Here is a 15784-nt window from a genome sequence, read left to right on the forward strand (position 1 = left end):
ATTATTGACTCACATGTTTGTACATAGAGTGACGCCATGGAAGCGGTAGGAGCATCCCCTAACAGCCTAGTGTACTATAGGAAATTTTTTGTCCAATTCGTAGTGTTCGCAACTATAACTTGAAGGTCCTTCGTTATAGTGAATAATTTGTTTTAGTATACTTATCTGCCTGTCTGTTGACCTGAGAGGACCCAAACATCTTCAGTACAAAAATCAAAACCGACGTTTCCCAAATGTCTTATATTGAAACCCTGGTCATCTACAGATGCTAGAATGATATACCATTAGTCAGGTCCGTCAAAACTGATACAATTTGACCAGAAACCCCATGTAATGGAGTCTATTCTTTGTCCTTTTTAAAGGCCGGATAACTATTAGTTTCAAGTTTAGAAATTTGCCACGTGAAGATTCAAACATTTTTAGCTCAAAGGTAAAACAAGCTATTGCAAAAAGCCTTATCCTCAGACGAACCTGGCTATCTGGAGCTCCTGCAAAGAGACACCGCCAGTCAGTTTCCACACCCTGAAGCGTCGGATGGGCCAAAACCAAAAGTGTTGGAGGCTTTTTGCCTTTCTTGTAAAGCTGGTGAAATTGTGAGCTCTGTTGATGACCTGGAATAACCCAAACAGGCTCAGCAAAAGCTTGAGATACCCCCCCCCCTCCTCCCACTCACACATTGTCTTATCTACAAAGGACCTGCTCATCTGAAGCCCCTGCAATGTGCTACCATTAATCAGTTTCATCTTAACTGATTGGCTGCCGAGCGAAACCTGACTACGAAGAGGTTCCACTCGAGGCGATGAGATACATTAAAGCAAAACGGATGAGCGCGGTGGGCCGCGACGCGTTTTATGTTGCGGAGCGCTTCCTTTGTTCTTTAATCTCATCTGCCTTCCCCATCGATATCTCCGGGACACTAAGAATAGTTCTAGTCGCAGAAGATCTCTTTCTGATATCCTTTTAGTTATATAAGCCTTGTGGAGGAAGGATATACATCTTTATCCATCCGTTCTAGGCATCGCAGACTGAAAACTGACGAGTGCTACTAAGTTGCTTCAGCTTTTCTGTGAAGAGTTTGTTTTACCATGACGTTTTTAAAAATACTTTCCCTGTCTTACAGTTTGGTTTGGCTCTCCTATGAATAATTATTACGGAACGCTGTACATTGACATGCTGTTAACAACCAATTCCATACCAACAAACTGGCGGGAGAGAAGGTAATGTTTTCAACAAGTGGGCTATAACACACCGGGGTGGACCCACTAAGGTAGCCTTGTGATTAGTGTTGTTGATCGGCATCTACAGCTTCTTGGCTCAGATCCCTAGCCCTGTCTCCTGTGTGGTGACATTGCAATTGGGAAAGACACGTAAAGCCTATATCCCCCTCGACTCAGCTGATAATTGCTAAGGTTGTTGGATGTAGCGCCGGAGGTGCTATGTTTCAAATGGGAGCCACACATCAAACACGTACATACATGTTCAGGAGTGGTAGAAGCCTAAATTGCTACGTCAACAATTATGCCTACGAAAAAGGTTCTGAACAGAATTTCCCGCGAACTTAAGCCGATCCCTAAAGAAGCAGTCCCGCAGTGATCAAAATAACACTGGTCTTGTTGATACCAAAGCTTGTTACATAAATGGTAATGAAAATTTCCCTTCACCGACACTTTAAGAATGAGTGCTATGTGCTTTCGAAGCAGTGATTTGCTTCATTCGGTTCTCAAGGAAAAGAACAAGAAACAAGAAGGCCGCAGATGTTAGGAGTCTGAATAATCACTTTGGGGGGCTGTTTCACGTCTACAGAGTACACTACATGCAACTTAAAAGCTTCGATGTGGATAAGACAGATTGTAGTGAGTGCGTCTGAATCGGCTGTATCGACGTTGCCGTTGATCATTTAAGTACCGAAGTCTTTGATATCGCCGACTGAAGTGTATGTCAGACATGAGACACTTTCAGACTTGCTTTCGGGGATTACAAGTAAACTCCACTTTTCAACATTGTTGATAAAGTAATCCTACTACTAGCAAGCAAGACCTTGTCTACAACTCTACGTCAAACCACTTATTTGTAAAAGTCTACCTTCGTCTAGCCGGGGCGAAACTCCCTTCCACGGCAAACAAGATTCCACGACAAACTCCCTTTCCAGGCACATGAGAACCTAGCCAACGCACGTTAAAAATCGCGAACCAACGCCCCCCCCCCTAAAAACAACCCCGTTCGAAGACTGCATGCTTTCGTCAATGTATTGACCAACATCAGTGTTTGCCGGCAAAATTATTTAGAAATTGGAGATATAATAACTTTCTTCACTTATTCTACCAACGCGTGACTCGATATGCAGTGGATCAAATGTCCTCCGTCTCTACCCATGACGATGACGAAGACACAAATAAGAAATTACAGTTTAAACACCCGCAAGCTTCTTCAGGCTGAATACTGATATTCAAGACAACATATTTCCATGATTCTAAAAACTTACGCAATTCCGAGCATGTCATAAAAAATTTTCCGTTACGAAAAAGACCTAGAACGGTTCACAATATGTCTTCACAAAACCACAAAATGCATGAGTTCTGGATTAGCTACTCATGTTAGTGTTGAGCGAGACCTTAGACGCTGATTGGCTATTTCCTAAGGGCACCCTCGCCTGCTCAGGGACAAACAACCAATGGGACCTGGTGAGCAGAAGCTATGAAATCAAATGCGGCACCACCCTTTTAATCTCCAAGCAGATTCTACGGTTGAATAAGATAGTATCAAAAGTTGTCAGAGGAGTGAAGCCGACATAGCTAAATCAGTTTGTATGCTCCGGTGCTCGTCTTACTCCCTTTGGCCGGCCCCAGTCCTCTGATATCTTTGATACTATCTTATTCAACCGTAGAATCTGCCTTGAGATTGCCACCCTTTGTCATTCTGAAGAAATTCTACCTGCCGCCGTTCTAGTGACTTTCGTTCAGATAAGATTATGTTCTGGAATGCCCGATTTCCATGTACTGAATCCAACATATTGGTTTCTAGGTATTGGATGCATTCTTTAGTAACTTTCTATCACTACGTTGGGAATAATCTTCAAGTTTTCCTGATCACCAAGCAAGCGTTGTGGTTAAACTCAGGGGTAGAACATTGATGCGATTTTACTTGTGGGTGTGAGCATTACGCTTATAAGATGTGTGTGGGCTGGCGTAAACGAGGAGGCTTACATAAGAGTCACATCCTCTAATTACAGTATTAAAGTAGGCGCTTTGAAGGATTATGCACATCTACAGTATCATTAGCCAGTGCACTGAATGACAGAAAACCCACCTACGTAGGAGCCTAAGTAGTGTGTACATTTGCCGCTGGAAGTTTCGTGACATTTACTTGTCTGTACTTTACAGCAGGATAATTGTGCTGACGATAATGGAATGGTAATAACTATCATTCGGACGAGATAGCTCGGTCTGAAGCCATATCATATCTGCATCCATTTAACGACTAGGCAATACTTGGTTTAAGGAACTGCCTGAAGACATGATGAAGACAGGCATTTATGGATTTGGAAAATAAAACCGGTGCCACGGTGCGATACCATGAGAGCAAAGTTCGTTTACATGCCAAATCTACATAGTTGTGCCATTCACAGCACGGTACACCAACTGTCACTCAACGGAGACGGTGGGTGGTATAGGCTTCTTGGCTACTTTGACCAATTATTGACGTCACATGTTCGTAAAGTCACTTAATTCTCAAAATGAAAGCAGCAGAAAATGCGAACGGCATTTTCTACAATAAAGATGATCTTTCATGCTAATAGCCTCTCTACTGCGGACTTGTGTGGTCATCAATGTAATTAAATCTTCGATGCACTCACGCCCAAATAATTGTTGGCTATTTCAACGCTCAAGAAAATAGATAATCTCTTGCGCTTTGTTTTGGTGTTTTCTTACGGGTAGAATTGATAGTCTGAGGAGCAGGAACAAGAAAGGTTAGAAAACTATTTCTGTCAGGCGAGGTTGTCTGTAGGCGCTGTTAATATATTCGACCGACTTCAGCTAATAAGAGAACTCCCATCGTGAAGCAACATGTCGATGTCTTTTGTAACAGCGAAAAATCCGCCATATTCAAGAACCCCTGAGTGTGTGAGTGATTGCTGACTATTATGCCGTTCTGCAGATGTACAAACAATTTACACCATGCAGCTTTCATGGCTTTGTGAGGTTTTATGCGTCCCCAAAGCGCTGCGGGACAGTAGTGCAAACGATCGAGTTAGTTCTAACGGACGCATATTAATGGCGAGTCATGCGTGTTTGTGCAAAATAGAATAAGTACATTTCAAAAGTAAACAAATTAATGGTGCACAACCAAGAGATATTCAATTATATGCACCAATTTTTGTTTGTTATCATTTTGATATATTTCTGCGGGCAATATATATATATTTTCTAACTGAAGAAGGGTTTGCCTCTTTGGTGGGCTGAAACTCCCTTCCATGGCACACTCCCTTCCACAGCAAACTCCGTTCCACGGCAAAGCATCTTTCCCGGCAAACTTTCTTTCCCGGAATTAGAAAACCTTATTCAACGTTGAAAATTGCGTACAAGCCCCCCCCCCCCCCCCCCCATAAAAAGGCAGCCCCGCTCGAATTTTGCGAAGGAGGCTGATAAAAGAGTTTCTGAAAGACTAATGAAGCGTTGACAGGTGGATATTTATTGATTTATCAACCTGATGGAACTATTCATGGATTCCTGAAGCCTGTTTACCGCTATGAGGATGTTGGTCCTACACTACAGAATACTAATTTCCCTGCTCCATCTCCAAGCGTCCTTGATATTAAACCGTTAATGGCTTCTTAGGACGATCTTGAATTTTACTGTTATGCGTGCACTACACGCCACTTACACAAACCACTTATCAAAAGAAGATAAACATCTTGTTATGCAATATATCCAAGTTGTTTCTGATTTATGCAAATTGTATTCACACTGGTCTCTGTGAAAATAAGTTGCGTATTTGCTATGTATTTCATGTTTTTCATGTACACTTCTACAGATAACATTCAAATAACAGTAGACATCTTCCTTATGCAAAGTTTAGATAGTCTATTCAAATCTTTTCCACATCGGACGTTCGTAAAACGTATTCCCAACGTTGTATGTGTTCCACCAAATGCAAACCAACAGTAAATAACAAACGTCTTGCTAACACTTTGACAATAAGAAAATGTGCATGATAAACACATAAGCGTTAAAATACCTGTATATACAAATTGTGTCTAATTCATTCAAAAATATTCACACTGAAATGTTACAACGTTTGTATATGCAGCTTTTACAAAAATTATACCAACTATTTTACACGGGCCTTTTGTAAAATCGTATCATGTACTTACGTACACACTTACAGGAATAGGATATCTAATACGTTCCAGTCATGTAAAGTGTTTCTAGATCATACAAATCATCTTTACACGACACTTAGAGGAAAGCGCATCGCCTATTTTATTTATCTTACGAATTTAAGATGTAAGCATTAGAAGCACTTGTCAAACAAAATGGAAGTTAGAAGTAATGTGATCGTACATGAAAGCTACAAATTACTGTTAATGGTGTTGCTAATTACGCCGGCAATGTGAGACGTACAGGTAACAACGTCTGATTTGTGGAACGTGGGAAGAGTGACAATAACTCGCTGCCTAGCTCTTCATTCATAGTCACATCACGTTTGTGTGGTTGGAGTCAATAACCACGCCTAACGATACCTGCAGTGGCGATGCAATCTTCCAACTGGCCGAACCAATAACCGACTTTTCTTGCAGCTGTCACAAGAAAAATAAATCTCTAGTTTTCCTTTAGAAGAGGCTGGTTTTATAGATCAATGGGACGAGATTTTAGAGCAATTCCAAAAAGCTTTCCTACGTTTCTAAACAAACAAACAAACAAATGAAGAAACAAACAAACACCATTTCTGACGTGTCACAAGAAGTAATATGTAATGAATATTTCATACTGTCTATTTCAAGAAAAATACATTTTTAGTTTTCCTTTTGGAGAGGCAGGTTTTATAGATTGATGAGATAAGATTTACGTCAATTCCAAAAAGCTTTCCAACGTTTCTAAACAAACAAGTGAAAAAACAAACACCATTTCTGTCGTGTCACAAGAGGTAATATGTAATAAATATTTCATGTTGTCTATTTCAAGAATTATCTATTTCGATATTAACAGTAAAATATTGAAAAGCAAATTCGAAAAAAAAACTTTAAGCTTCCGTCTCTATTTCTTGGTTAATATTTATAGCTTGGATTGACGACTTATCGTGAAAAAATAATGTCAGAGGATATTACACTCATCTCTGCAGAGCCCCTCGTTAAAATGTCTTTATTTTACTTGTATAGAGCTCGGCGGCTTGGAATGATGTATCTGTGTGAAGCGCAACGAGGATTACCAGTAAACCATCGGAAATATAAATCTATGGTAAGGAGTTTATATCAGGGCGTGCACCTGTGTAAACTATAAAGTAAACGGTGACAAACGCCGCAAGATATTCAACAAATCCCTTACATGCACATTCCTGAAACCGTTTTGACAGACACAAATGTTAGACTTTGGTGCTGACTATGCTGGCACGTTGGTATATTGCTCTTTTTGATCTGTAGGCATTATTTTCTTACAAACATTTGCAAAGCATCCAGAAAAAAATGTACGTAGTAATTTATCAATCCTATCCACATTATGCCCCTTGGTGATTTTCGACCGTTGAACATTTTTCAAAAGACAACAGACAACATCACTTACGCTTTTCTATGTCTATTTCAGCCGATGGAAAGAATGATGAAGTATGGCGGAATAGCAGTGACACCTGAGTTGCAGTGTGGAACAGAACCAGTCAGCATTGCCCTGAAGAAGGTGACACTTGGTCATCAAAACGTCGCCTGTCAGTTGTATATAGATACTGCTAAAAAATAAAGAAACTTGCTATCCAGTGATTTTTCAACTCCGATAAAATCATATTCGGAATAGTTGATATGATAAGTATATGCAGAAACAGTCTCTTGATCTTGATCACATTTATTGTTCTGGGAGCGCCATCAACGACTGTGAACAGTCGAGAATTGGCAATTAAGGCCACAGCAAGTAAATTTTATGGATGACATCAGCACGCTCAATAATTTTTGCCTGGTTTCAGAATTGGTTTTTGCCTGGTTTCTTCGTGGATGGTCAGATAGACCAAAATAGGCAAACATGTTGTGTTGTAGCCTAATAATCATTCTTGTAGGAGTCACAATAGGAAGGTAGACATTACTATAGTTGTAGAAGTGAAACTTGTTGGATGGTTGTAAAAGTGCAACAAATATGAAAGCCATGACTGTAGTTACCAGCTTGGCAAGTGATACCAGTTTACCACACCAGTATCACCTTTATTACTCACTTCTTTAAGACAGGAATGAATGCCTTTTTAGTTGTGATGTCACGTTTTGTCAGTTAAAATCTTGTTACGATGTTTATGGTGAAGATTTAGCCAACTTGTTTTTTTACCCATCTTGTTTTTTTTTTGCACTCTGTATAGGATGTCATCCATAAAGTTTACTTTCTGTGGCCTATTTCTTTATGTCAATCTCCTCAGATGGCAGCCACTCTGGGCTCATTCCAGGGCGGATGTCTCCTTTACTTAAAGAATCGCTCTCTGGTGTACCTTGTTAATGCGTTTGCCAAGACGGTTCTGTTTTCCATTTTCGTTACGTCTTGTAAATTGCCTTTCTCAAGGACGCAACGTTGGGGATGGCGAGTATCTAACCCTTTAAACGTATCCATTGGTTCTTAGTCTAACGTTCTAAAAATTGCGCCACACCAACTCCACTAGTTATTGATTCGTGAATTCATCAATACTACTACTATTACAACATTGCTGCCTCTGTTGTTGTTGTTATTGTTATAATTGATTTTACTGGTTTCTGACAAAATATGTCCATATGGATTATGACGGAAAATATGGGTCATGGTATTAGTAGGAGTAACCAGAGAATCACATACATAGAAGCTTGCTTAAATATACGAAGGATTATCGAAATGTGCTTATACATGCACGAAGGGAATAAAAAAAATAATAGCGTATCCATATGTAAAATATGCCTCTATAGCAGGCTTCATCACTTGGCTGTCAAAAACCCAATACAATCATAATGTACTTGTGAGGGCTACGTGCAGGTGATTTTCTTTCCTGGCTAAATAAATAAACTGAACTGAACTGAACTGAACATGGAGATGATCGCATACAGACGTGCAAGTAGAAATCATATAGAAGTGTACAAGGAAAAGATTACATGGTAACGTTCTGAAAATGATCGCGAAGAAGTGTACCTACGTGTTGTGTTTGCGAAGTTACTCTGCATTACATCACGAAGATACCCTTCTTATCGTTAGCTGTCGTGGATAAGCAACCTTACCATGCGTGCAATAGACTGCATAAAGTGGTAGCTCAGTGCTAGCGATCTCGCGACGGTTGGAATGATTCTTAAGTGTCGCATTTACTGGGTCAGTCCTCCTTTATGGCCTCCTTCGGTACTGGGTCACTACATCTTTACGAAATGAGGTCCACGTACATTTTAAAATCACCCTTCCGTAAAGACAGATCGATGCAGTATCACGTTCTGTGACTTGAAATTACGTGACTGTTATTTTTGCAGCCTTGTGTTCTATATGTGGCGTTACGACGACTGAAAATTCGAATAGACGTTTTCTTACGTTTCCAACCCATGCACACAACTTTTTTTTTGTTTTCTGTCACAAGAAATATGTATTTCTGGTTTTCTGTTTTAGGAATTCCAGTTATCGGGCTAAAAAGCTCTTGATAAGGATTGTATATCTTGGTTAGTTTCTAATTCTGGAGGTTTATTTGATGAATCCTCAGACAAAAAAACTATACAGGCAAAAATTCACTTATCTAAGGTCAACTTCTTAAAAGAAGTGCCTTTATTTTACTTACATACCTATCTGTATCTGTATCTACATAGCCGGTATAACCGCCGTTCGGCGTAACACCAGCTTCCCACGCGCGCGGCGCGGCAGCAGCCGGTTATATTACACCGAACGACCCGTCACACCTAGCTTTTGCACATCTATCTGCAAGCGTTCTTTAAAACTACCAAGAGAAGATGTCCCTACTGTACTTGGTGATAACAAATTCCTCTCTACGATAGTTCTGGGAAAGTATGAACACATCAATTCTAGGTCGGTAAATCTGGTATTTGAAGGAATGACTGTTTCTTGTTATTTTATGAGCTGGAATTAGATACTTATCAGTTGGTAAGTCCACCATTTTATTGGTCATTTTGTACATCATGGAAAGTCTGGACATTTTCCTTCTGTCTTCAAGTGACATCCACTGCAAATCTGTTTTCATTTTGTCATCTGTTTTCAATACCTAAACGGCTAGGATGTTACCTAGTTGACCGGTGACAACAGAAACACAAAGATATGGCTAGGGGAGTGTATTTGACTAAATTTGATGTAAACGGAAGGTAATACCGTTAGTTATTGACCAAAACACTTTTGTTTTAATTTACTTACATACCTAAATGGCTTGGGTGTTACCTAGTCAGTAACAACAGAAACACAAATTTAAAGCTATGGCTAGGTGAGTGTATTTGACTAAATTTGATGTAAACGGAAGGTTATACCGCTAGTTATTTACCAAAACACTTTTGACTTTAATACTTTGGTAATGTCTCATTGACGATCTTTTGGTTGTGGGGTTTGTGGCAATCTGTCGGGACGAGCTTTATCAAACACCAGTTGTTAATGGCTACTACAAGGCCTGCCTGTACGTAAACAGGAAGCCCGTTAAGCTAGCTTATAGCCTCCATTGCCATTTAACCGGCGGGACACATACATGTATATCCGCCACTTAAAATAGTGGGTTCTATGATATCTCAAAGCACATACAGCCAGTTTAGATATGCAGGAGTTTATATACGGCGGGTTTTTACATGGGAAATCTCTTTAAACACGTTTTATAAAAGTTGAGGATGTAGATAGTCCGGCAAATAAAGGGTAAGGGACGTTAGCGAGGATAATGCACACGGCTGCACTGTAATTGTATATAGGACATGTTAGTAACAACATCGCTAGAATTGAGAGGTCATTAAAAGATAGCTGATGTAGTATGAACTTTTATGGATAAAATTGAATTTAGGCTCTCATCTCAGTGACTCGTGGCAGATTTGAAAAGAAAACTCTCAATTGAACGGGTTTGATAACCACAGCTCTATTTCAGAACCCTGGACAGTTTTAACGACAACACTGATTCAGCACTCTGGACAGGGTACACACAAGTTGGGTTCATAGAGGTTAAATCTAAAAACGTGTTGGCGAATAGCTTGCATTACTGGAGGGATATAGACCACAAGTCAGAGCTGCGGTAGCAAACGACAAGGTAGTTATCCAATAGACATGCCAATAAAAGCCGCATGTACCCGTATCGTGCGTTAAACCTCTTTAGGGGGAAGGCAGGAAAGAAACCACGTCCATTGAGCCTCGTGCCTCAATGCATTTCTGCTGATCCTCGCAAAATCTCAAGCGGGATACATAAGGGGATTTCTCGCAAATTCTACATCAAGAATGCATCACTCTACAATTCTCTTGGTTTCTCCTCCGGAACAGCATGCACGTATTCGCACGTACATGTGAGAAACGCTACCGCTATCTGGCTAACGGCTGTCTCGTCTAGTCGTGTCAAATGTACGGGAAGAGCGTTCACCGCGGGGAATTGACAAACCGTGCAAATTGCATACGTTTGGGACGAAATGAAACTTTCTTATCCGGGGGATCAAATAACTGTGCCGTATCTTCAAGATTCATAGAATATTGATGTTTTTCCGTTCCTAGGATCACTTCCATGATTTCCCCAGATTACAGTGCTTCAAGGCAAGATGTCTCTCCAGCCGACTGTATTTTAAAAAAATGCGTCTTGGCTCCCCTTTAGAATCTCCCAACCAAAACCAAGAAGATCCTTTTAAAATGAAAAACGTCAATACTCACTGTTTGAAACGTCGACCCGTTCGGTCAAACAGCAAATGCTATTATTAAATTTTAAGGCGCCGAACGTTTACAATGCAGGAAAATTGGTCTGTTGCCAAAAAAGCTTCTTAGCGTGCTTCGTTTTGGGAATGCGGCTACTATAGACCAAGGAAACCAGCATTTAACATCATCAATACTGAACCTTACAACTCTGCTATTTTTGTAATTTCTTTCTCGAGCCTAGGCGGTTTTTTATTGCGATGTATAAAATGTCCTCGAATAGAACTCCAAACTGATCTTCTCTTGTTTTCGTTCACCCTATGAAGGTTTTGCAACCCACTAAGTGAACAAAATAGGCCTCGACTCCAGTGTGCCAAATTTACCCAGCACTCTTAAAAACAGAAGGTCTTCCTCACAAGGGAATATTCGAAGACTTGGCGCTGTATTTTTTTAGACAAATGTAAGCCGCCATTGAGGTTCTGTTTCAATGATTGGCGAGGACGATTGATTAGTCTACAGCTCATTCGAACATACGGTAACAACATCAGTCTTCAAAACGCATGTTTACTTTAAACGTAGGGCGTACCAACGGTAAAAAACACAAGACCGGAGCAACCACTTGTTGGTACAAACACAGCTGTAATACCGGACCTCCACCGTACCGATACATAATGTCAACAGTGCAGACCATGTGCTTGCCGTTTCCAGTCTCGGCGCGTGCCGGTGCATGCTTACCTTCACGTATTGGCCGCAAACCCAACCCGCTTTCAAGACCACCACGCCGCCGATGCTCAGTTTCCCACCGCCTGGTTAGTCGGGCTGGAGCTTACTTGGCTTGTTTTCGTCTTCACGCTTTCTACCAGGGCCTCGCTGAACGTAGAGCCTTGTGTCCCGGTACTCGAGTCTCCGTCGAAGATATGGAGAGCCCTGGCCTTTCGGTTTTTAAGGACTTAAGATAGTCATTGCGCATGCGCTATAACGGTCAGGTCCCACGCTGATTGTTCAAGCACAGGTGTTTTATTAGAAGAGGCATTTTCATCCACAAGCAGCTTAATAGCCTATATGCACCTGTCTCTTTTTCCCTACTAGAAATCTAATATCATTTTCAGGCCGAGTTATACGTAGAACTCGCTACAATGCAAAAGACGAACTATAGCTTGTGAGATTTGCATACGATGAATGAATCCTGTAAAGACGGAAGATCTTTACGGATAACATGTTGAAGTGTTTTGGAGGCTGAGATCTTACGTCACTGCGCGCTGCAGGTGTTTGGATGTGGCACACACCCACGTATGTAGTGGGCAACAACAATCGTCAAAGACCCCCGCAGGCCGAGCTCTTTGTAAGAAGCTTTGGCTGCTTCAGCAACCGTAGGATCATACCAGCCGCAGCTTTAAAAACAACACAAAATAAACGATGTAGAACATTTCAAAAGAAAAACTGTAATAAGATTACAAAAAAGATCGATATGATAAAACAAATGACAAGGAAATAAATAAATATGTGATAAATAACTCGAGTTTTCTGGCAGGGATGAAGTGACAAGAACTACCAGATCATATACCTCGGACTGCCTCATCGTGCTAAAGCTGCAGTTGAAAACAGGCAAATAGTAGTTAACGATTCCTGGAATATTCTGGTCCTGTAGTCTGGAACACCATCCAGCCTCACATCATGCAGGGCAGCCGAGTCTTTCCATAGTTTCGAGGTATTCATGAAACAGTCAAGATTACGGACGATGTAGGACTGAATGATTTATTCATTTATCTATTTACTTGTTTATCTATTACTGCATACACACAGGGCAACCACAGCTGCGTTTCTAATATGTCTTTGAGAGGGCCATAAAGACTCTTGATATTGACACTGAGCACTGGGAGGACCTTGCAAATGACAAATACAGATGGAGATACACACTCCCCCAGGCAGCTAAAATCCGTAGAAGCCAGACTGATGTGCAGAAGAAAAGCAGATCCTGAGAAGACCTGAGTCAGGCTGCAGATGTGTCCAGAGGGCAGAGAATGTCATTTGCATATAGGACTAGCCGAAGCTGCAGGGCTGATATCAATTAAAATTTTACCATGGTATTAACTGGCCAATGGGGGCCATAAATGTATATTATTGCGATGTTCTTTACTAGAACTTTAAATGTTTTGATTCTTATCCATGACCCCTTCTTCGGCCTTGCATAAAGACTGGACAAACCATCAAGATAAAAAATACACACCTTGACTTGAGTTGACTTGAAGAATAGAACGAAAATAGATTGTAAAAGAATATCAGTGCTGTTTCTAGCATATCACTCTGCCATGGACATATTATTTCCCAGTATCCTCTGATCATTAAAGAAATTATTCATATGCTCCTAACTAGAATTATTGCTCCCTTGAGCTCTGCTCAACTGTTACTAGGCCTCAATTAAGGAAGAATATTCCACCAAGGGAATTACCCTCAATACCCGGTGAATGCACTTATTGTAAGGATTTACGTAGAACAGTTCCACCTGCTACGTCTATAAAAGACACAGCAATTACAGGTAATTACAGCCGTTTTCTGTCGTAAAGGTTGGCTTTACACCTGCCTGGAGATTCTGCCACCCAGGTTGCAACGTCTCATAAATAACGCAACGTTATGACTGGCTGAGGTAACAGGACCCACCCTGGTATCTTTATCCGTTTTATTTTCTGCAAAAGAGTATGCTTGAGCTGTGAACACCCGATTGGTGTAGCGGATAGTTGTCGTTACACAACTCCTTGCCGCAGGTGTTCGTTTGCAAGTTGTAATTTCCGTAGGCAGAGTTGTCTCACATATAACGTGGTGATTAAAACCACACCATATGTTCAGAGCAGAAGATATACAAAAAGGACGATCCGTTGCTTTTGTACAAAAATAGAAAAGCAACTAGGAGCTCACAAAGGATGAGCATTTTTGGAGCACAACACCAAAATATAAATCCAGCTCCAATTAAATGTGAAAGAACAGCCACTGCAAACAAGATGACAGGTGAATTTGGTTGACCAAGAAATGGTACATGAACCAAGACATGTACATGTACATGCACTTTTCATTTGCGGTACATGTAATGTAAATTGGCAGGTGAATACCCTTGTCACTTACAGCTACTCTGGGCAGTAGAGGGTCATTTCGCCATTTGGACGCCATGCGTTCGAGTGACCGAGAATAAATGAGTGTGAAAACGCAGTGCATGCAGCAAATTCGTTTACATTCTAATACAAACTGTTTACACATGAGATCATCGAAGTGTCTGCCGCCATCTTGGTGTCTACGTTTGCATTTCAGTAAATAATGACTCTTAAACAAGTGTAGCCGAAATAATTCCGACAATCACAACTAGAAAATGTGTACAGCCAAAAAATAATTCAAGAATGATGCTAATAGCAATAGCACATGAAAGATGGCGTGTGCACTTGAGACACGATCCGTCGAAATGCAAGCAAGGACACCAACATGGTGGTCAGCACCTTTCTGCCTCGTTGATACGGAAATTAGATGAAAACTCTACATATTCTCTTTGTTCTGCCAATTATTAAAAACATTTCGTAGTACTTTCAGAGTAAATTTGAAGACATGTTTTCTACTGGGTTTACTGTTGTGATTGTTAAACTTTCTTCCAATAAAAGCAAATTCATATTCACAAAATCTAATCTCAAATTTTCATTTCATGCTGATGCATATGATAACTATAATAACATGTTGTTCTTGATGGCACTTGTTCAAGTGTTCTATATTGAAACTGTCAACCTTGATTTATGGTTAATGAATGCAGGGTGTTCTATTGGTTGCAAAAATCAGAGCATCGTGCTTTTGTTTTGTTCCTTTTCATTATAATCTAACCCCCTCTGTGTATTTTAATTGATATTAGCTACTATTTCGTTTACAGTCTATAAAAGCGGCCCAGGACACTACTTAAAATTCGTACATTAAAGGTTTCTACTGACAGTCTGTTATTTTGTTAGTTCTATACTCATAAGGATTGATTGGTGTGATTTTGATAATTACGGTATTTATCTGTACATATTTTCTGTGATTTAATTTGCATAATTTAACAAATATATTGCCATTCTTGTTTATGGTCGACATAATATATGATACACATGGAGCACTGCAGCAACAAGTAGCATTGCTTTTATCATTGTGCATCATGTATCAATGTTGTTATTCTAAAGAAAGTTTGTGCTGATGTCATATATCATACTTCAGATTCGTCTTTCGAAACGCACCGGGTGTCAAGTATACGCCATACTCTCAGTGTTTTACACGATGAAAATTATCTTATCAAATCATTTTAACCATTGATAAACCCATTGATACATTTTTCGTGATTGTTAGAATTGTATTCGCTGTGTCACGCTGGGCACTTTGCATTCGGGAATACAATATGTAGTACGTGTGGGGAATGATTTCCCCACTAAGTACAAGATATCCTAATATGGACAACAGTGAAAGTTTAGAAAAACTGTCCTTACACTATAAATCATACGGCAATTATTACGACAAAGAAATTGATCAAAACGCTGTTAATGATGTCTACATATCTTCTAAGAGCTACTATTTAATTTTTAAAACAAAGTTGGCGAATCATTATTTCTGAGAAGGAACTTCACCATTACAGTCGCCGTTAGTCTGTGCGGCCCCCCTTTCTTACTCACCAAAGGTGCTGGCAATCTCTTTCCATGTAACCGTATAATGCAATAGGAACCTCCAGCAATGCAATATAAATACACCGCTGTTTCATGTTGGTCTATTTGATAAGACCCCGTCCTGTC

At 40.2% G+C, this 15784-nt stretch overlaps 1 protein-coding gene across 1 annotated transcript in view; it reads right to left on the minus strand.

The window, feature by feature from the left end:
* LOC118429775 (somatostatin receptor type 5-like) overlaps positions 1–11929 on the minus strand; it is a 28904-nt gene extending 16975 nt beyond the window's left edge. Inside the window, exon 1 of the mRNA XM_035840408.1 lies at positions 11733–11929. The gene's annotated coding sequence lies outside the window, so the exon portion shown is untranslated. The remainder of the gene's footprint in view (positions 1–11732) is intronic.
* Between the last annotated feature and the right edge of the window lie 3855 nt (positions 11930–15784).

The sequence above is a fragment of the Branchiostoma floridae genome, chromosome 13 (genome assembly GCF_000003815.2).
Source record: "Branchiostoma floridae strain S238N-H82 chromosome 13, Bfl_VNyyK, whole genome shotgun sequence".
Taxonomy (NCBI): Eukaryota; Metazoa; Chordata; class Leptocardii; order Amphioxiformes; family Branchiostomatidae; genus Branchiostoma; species Branchiostoma floridae.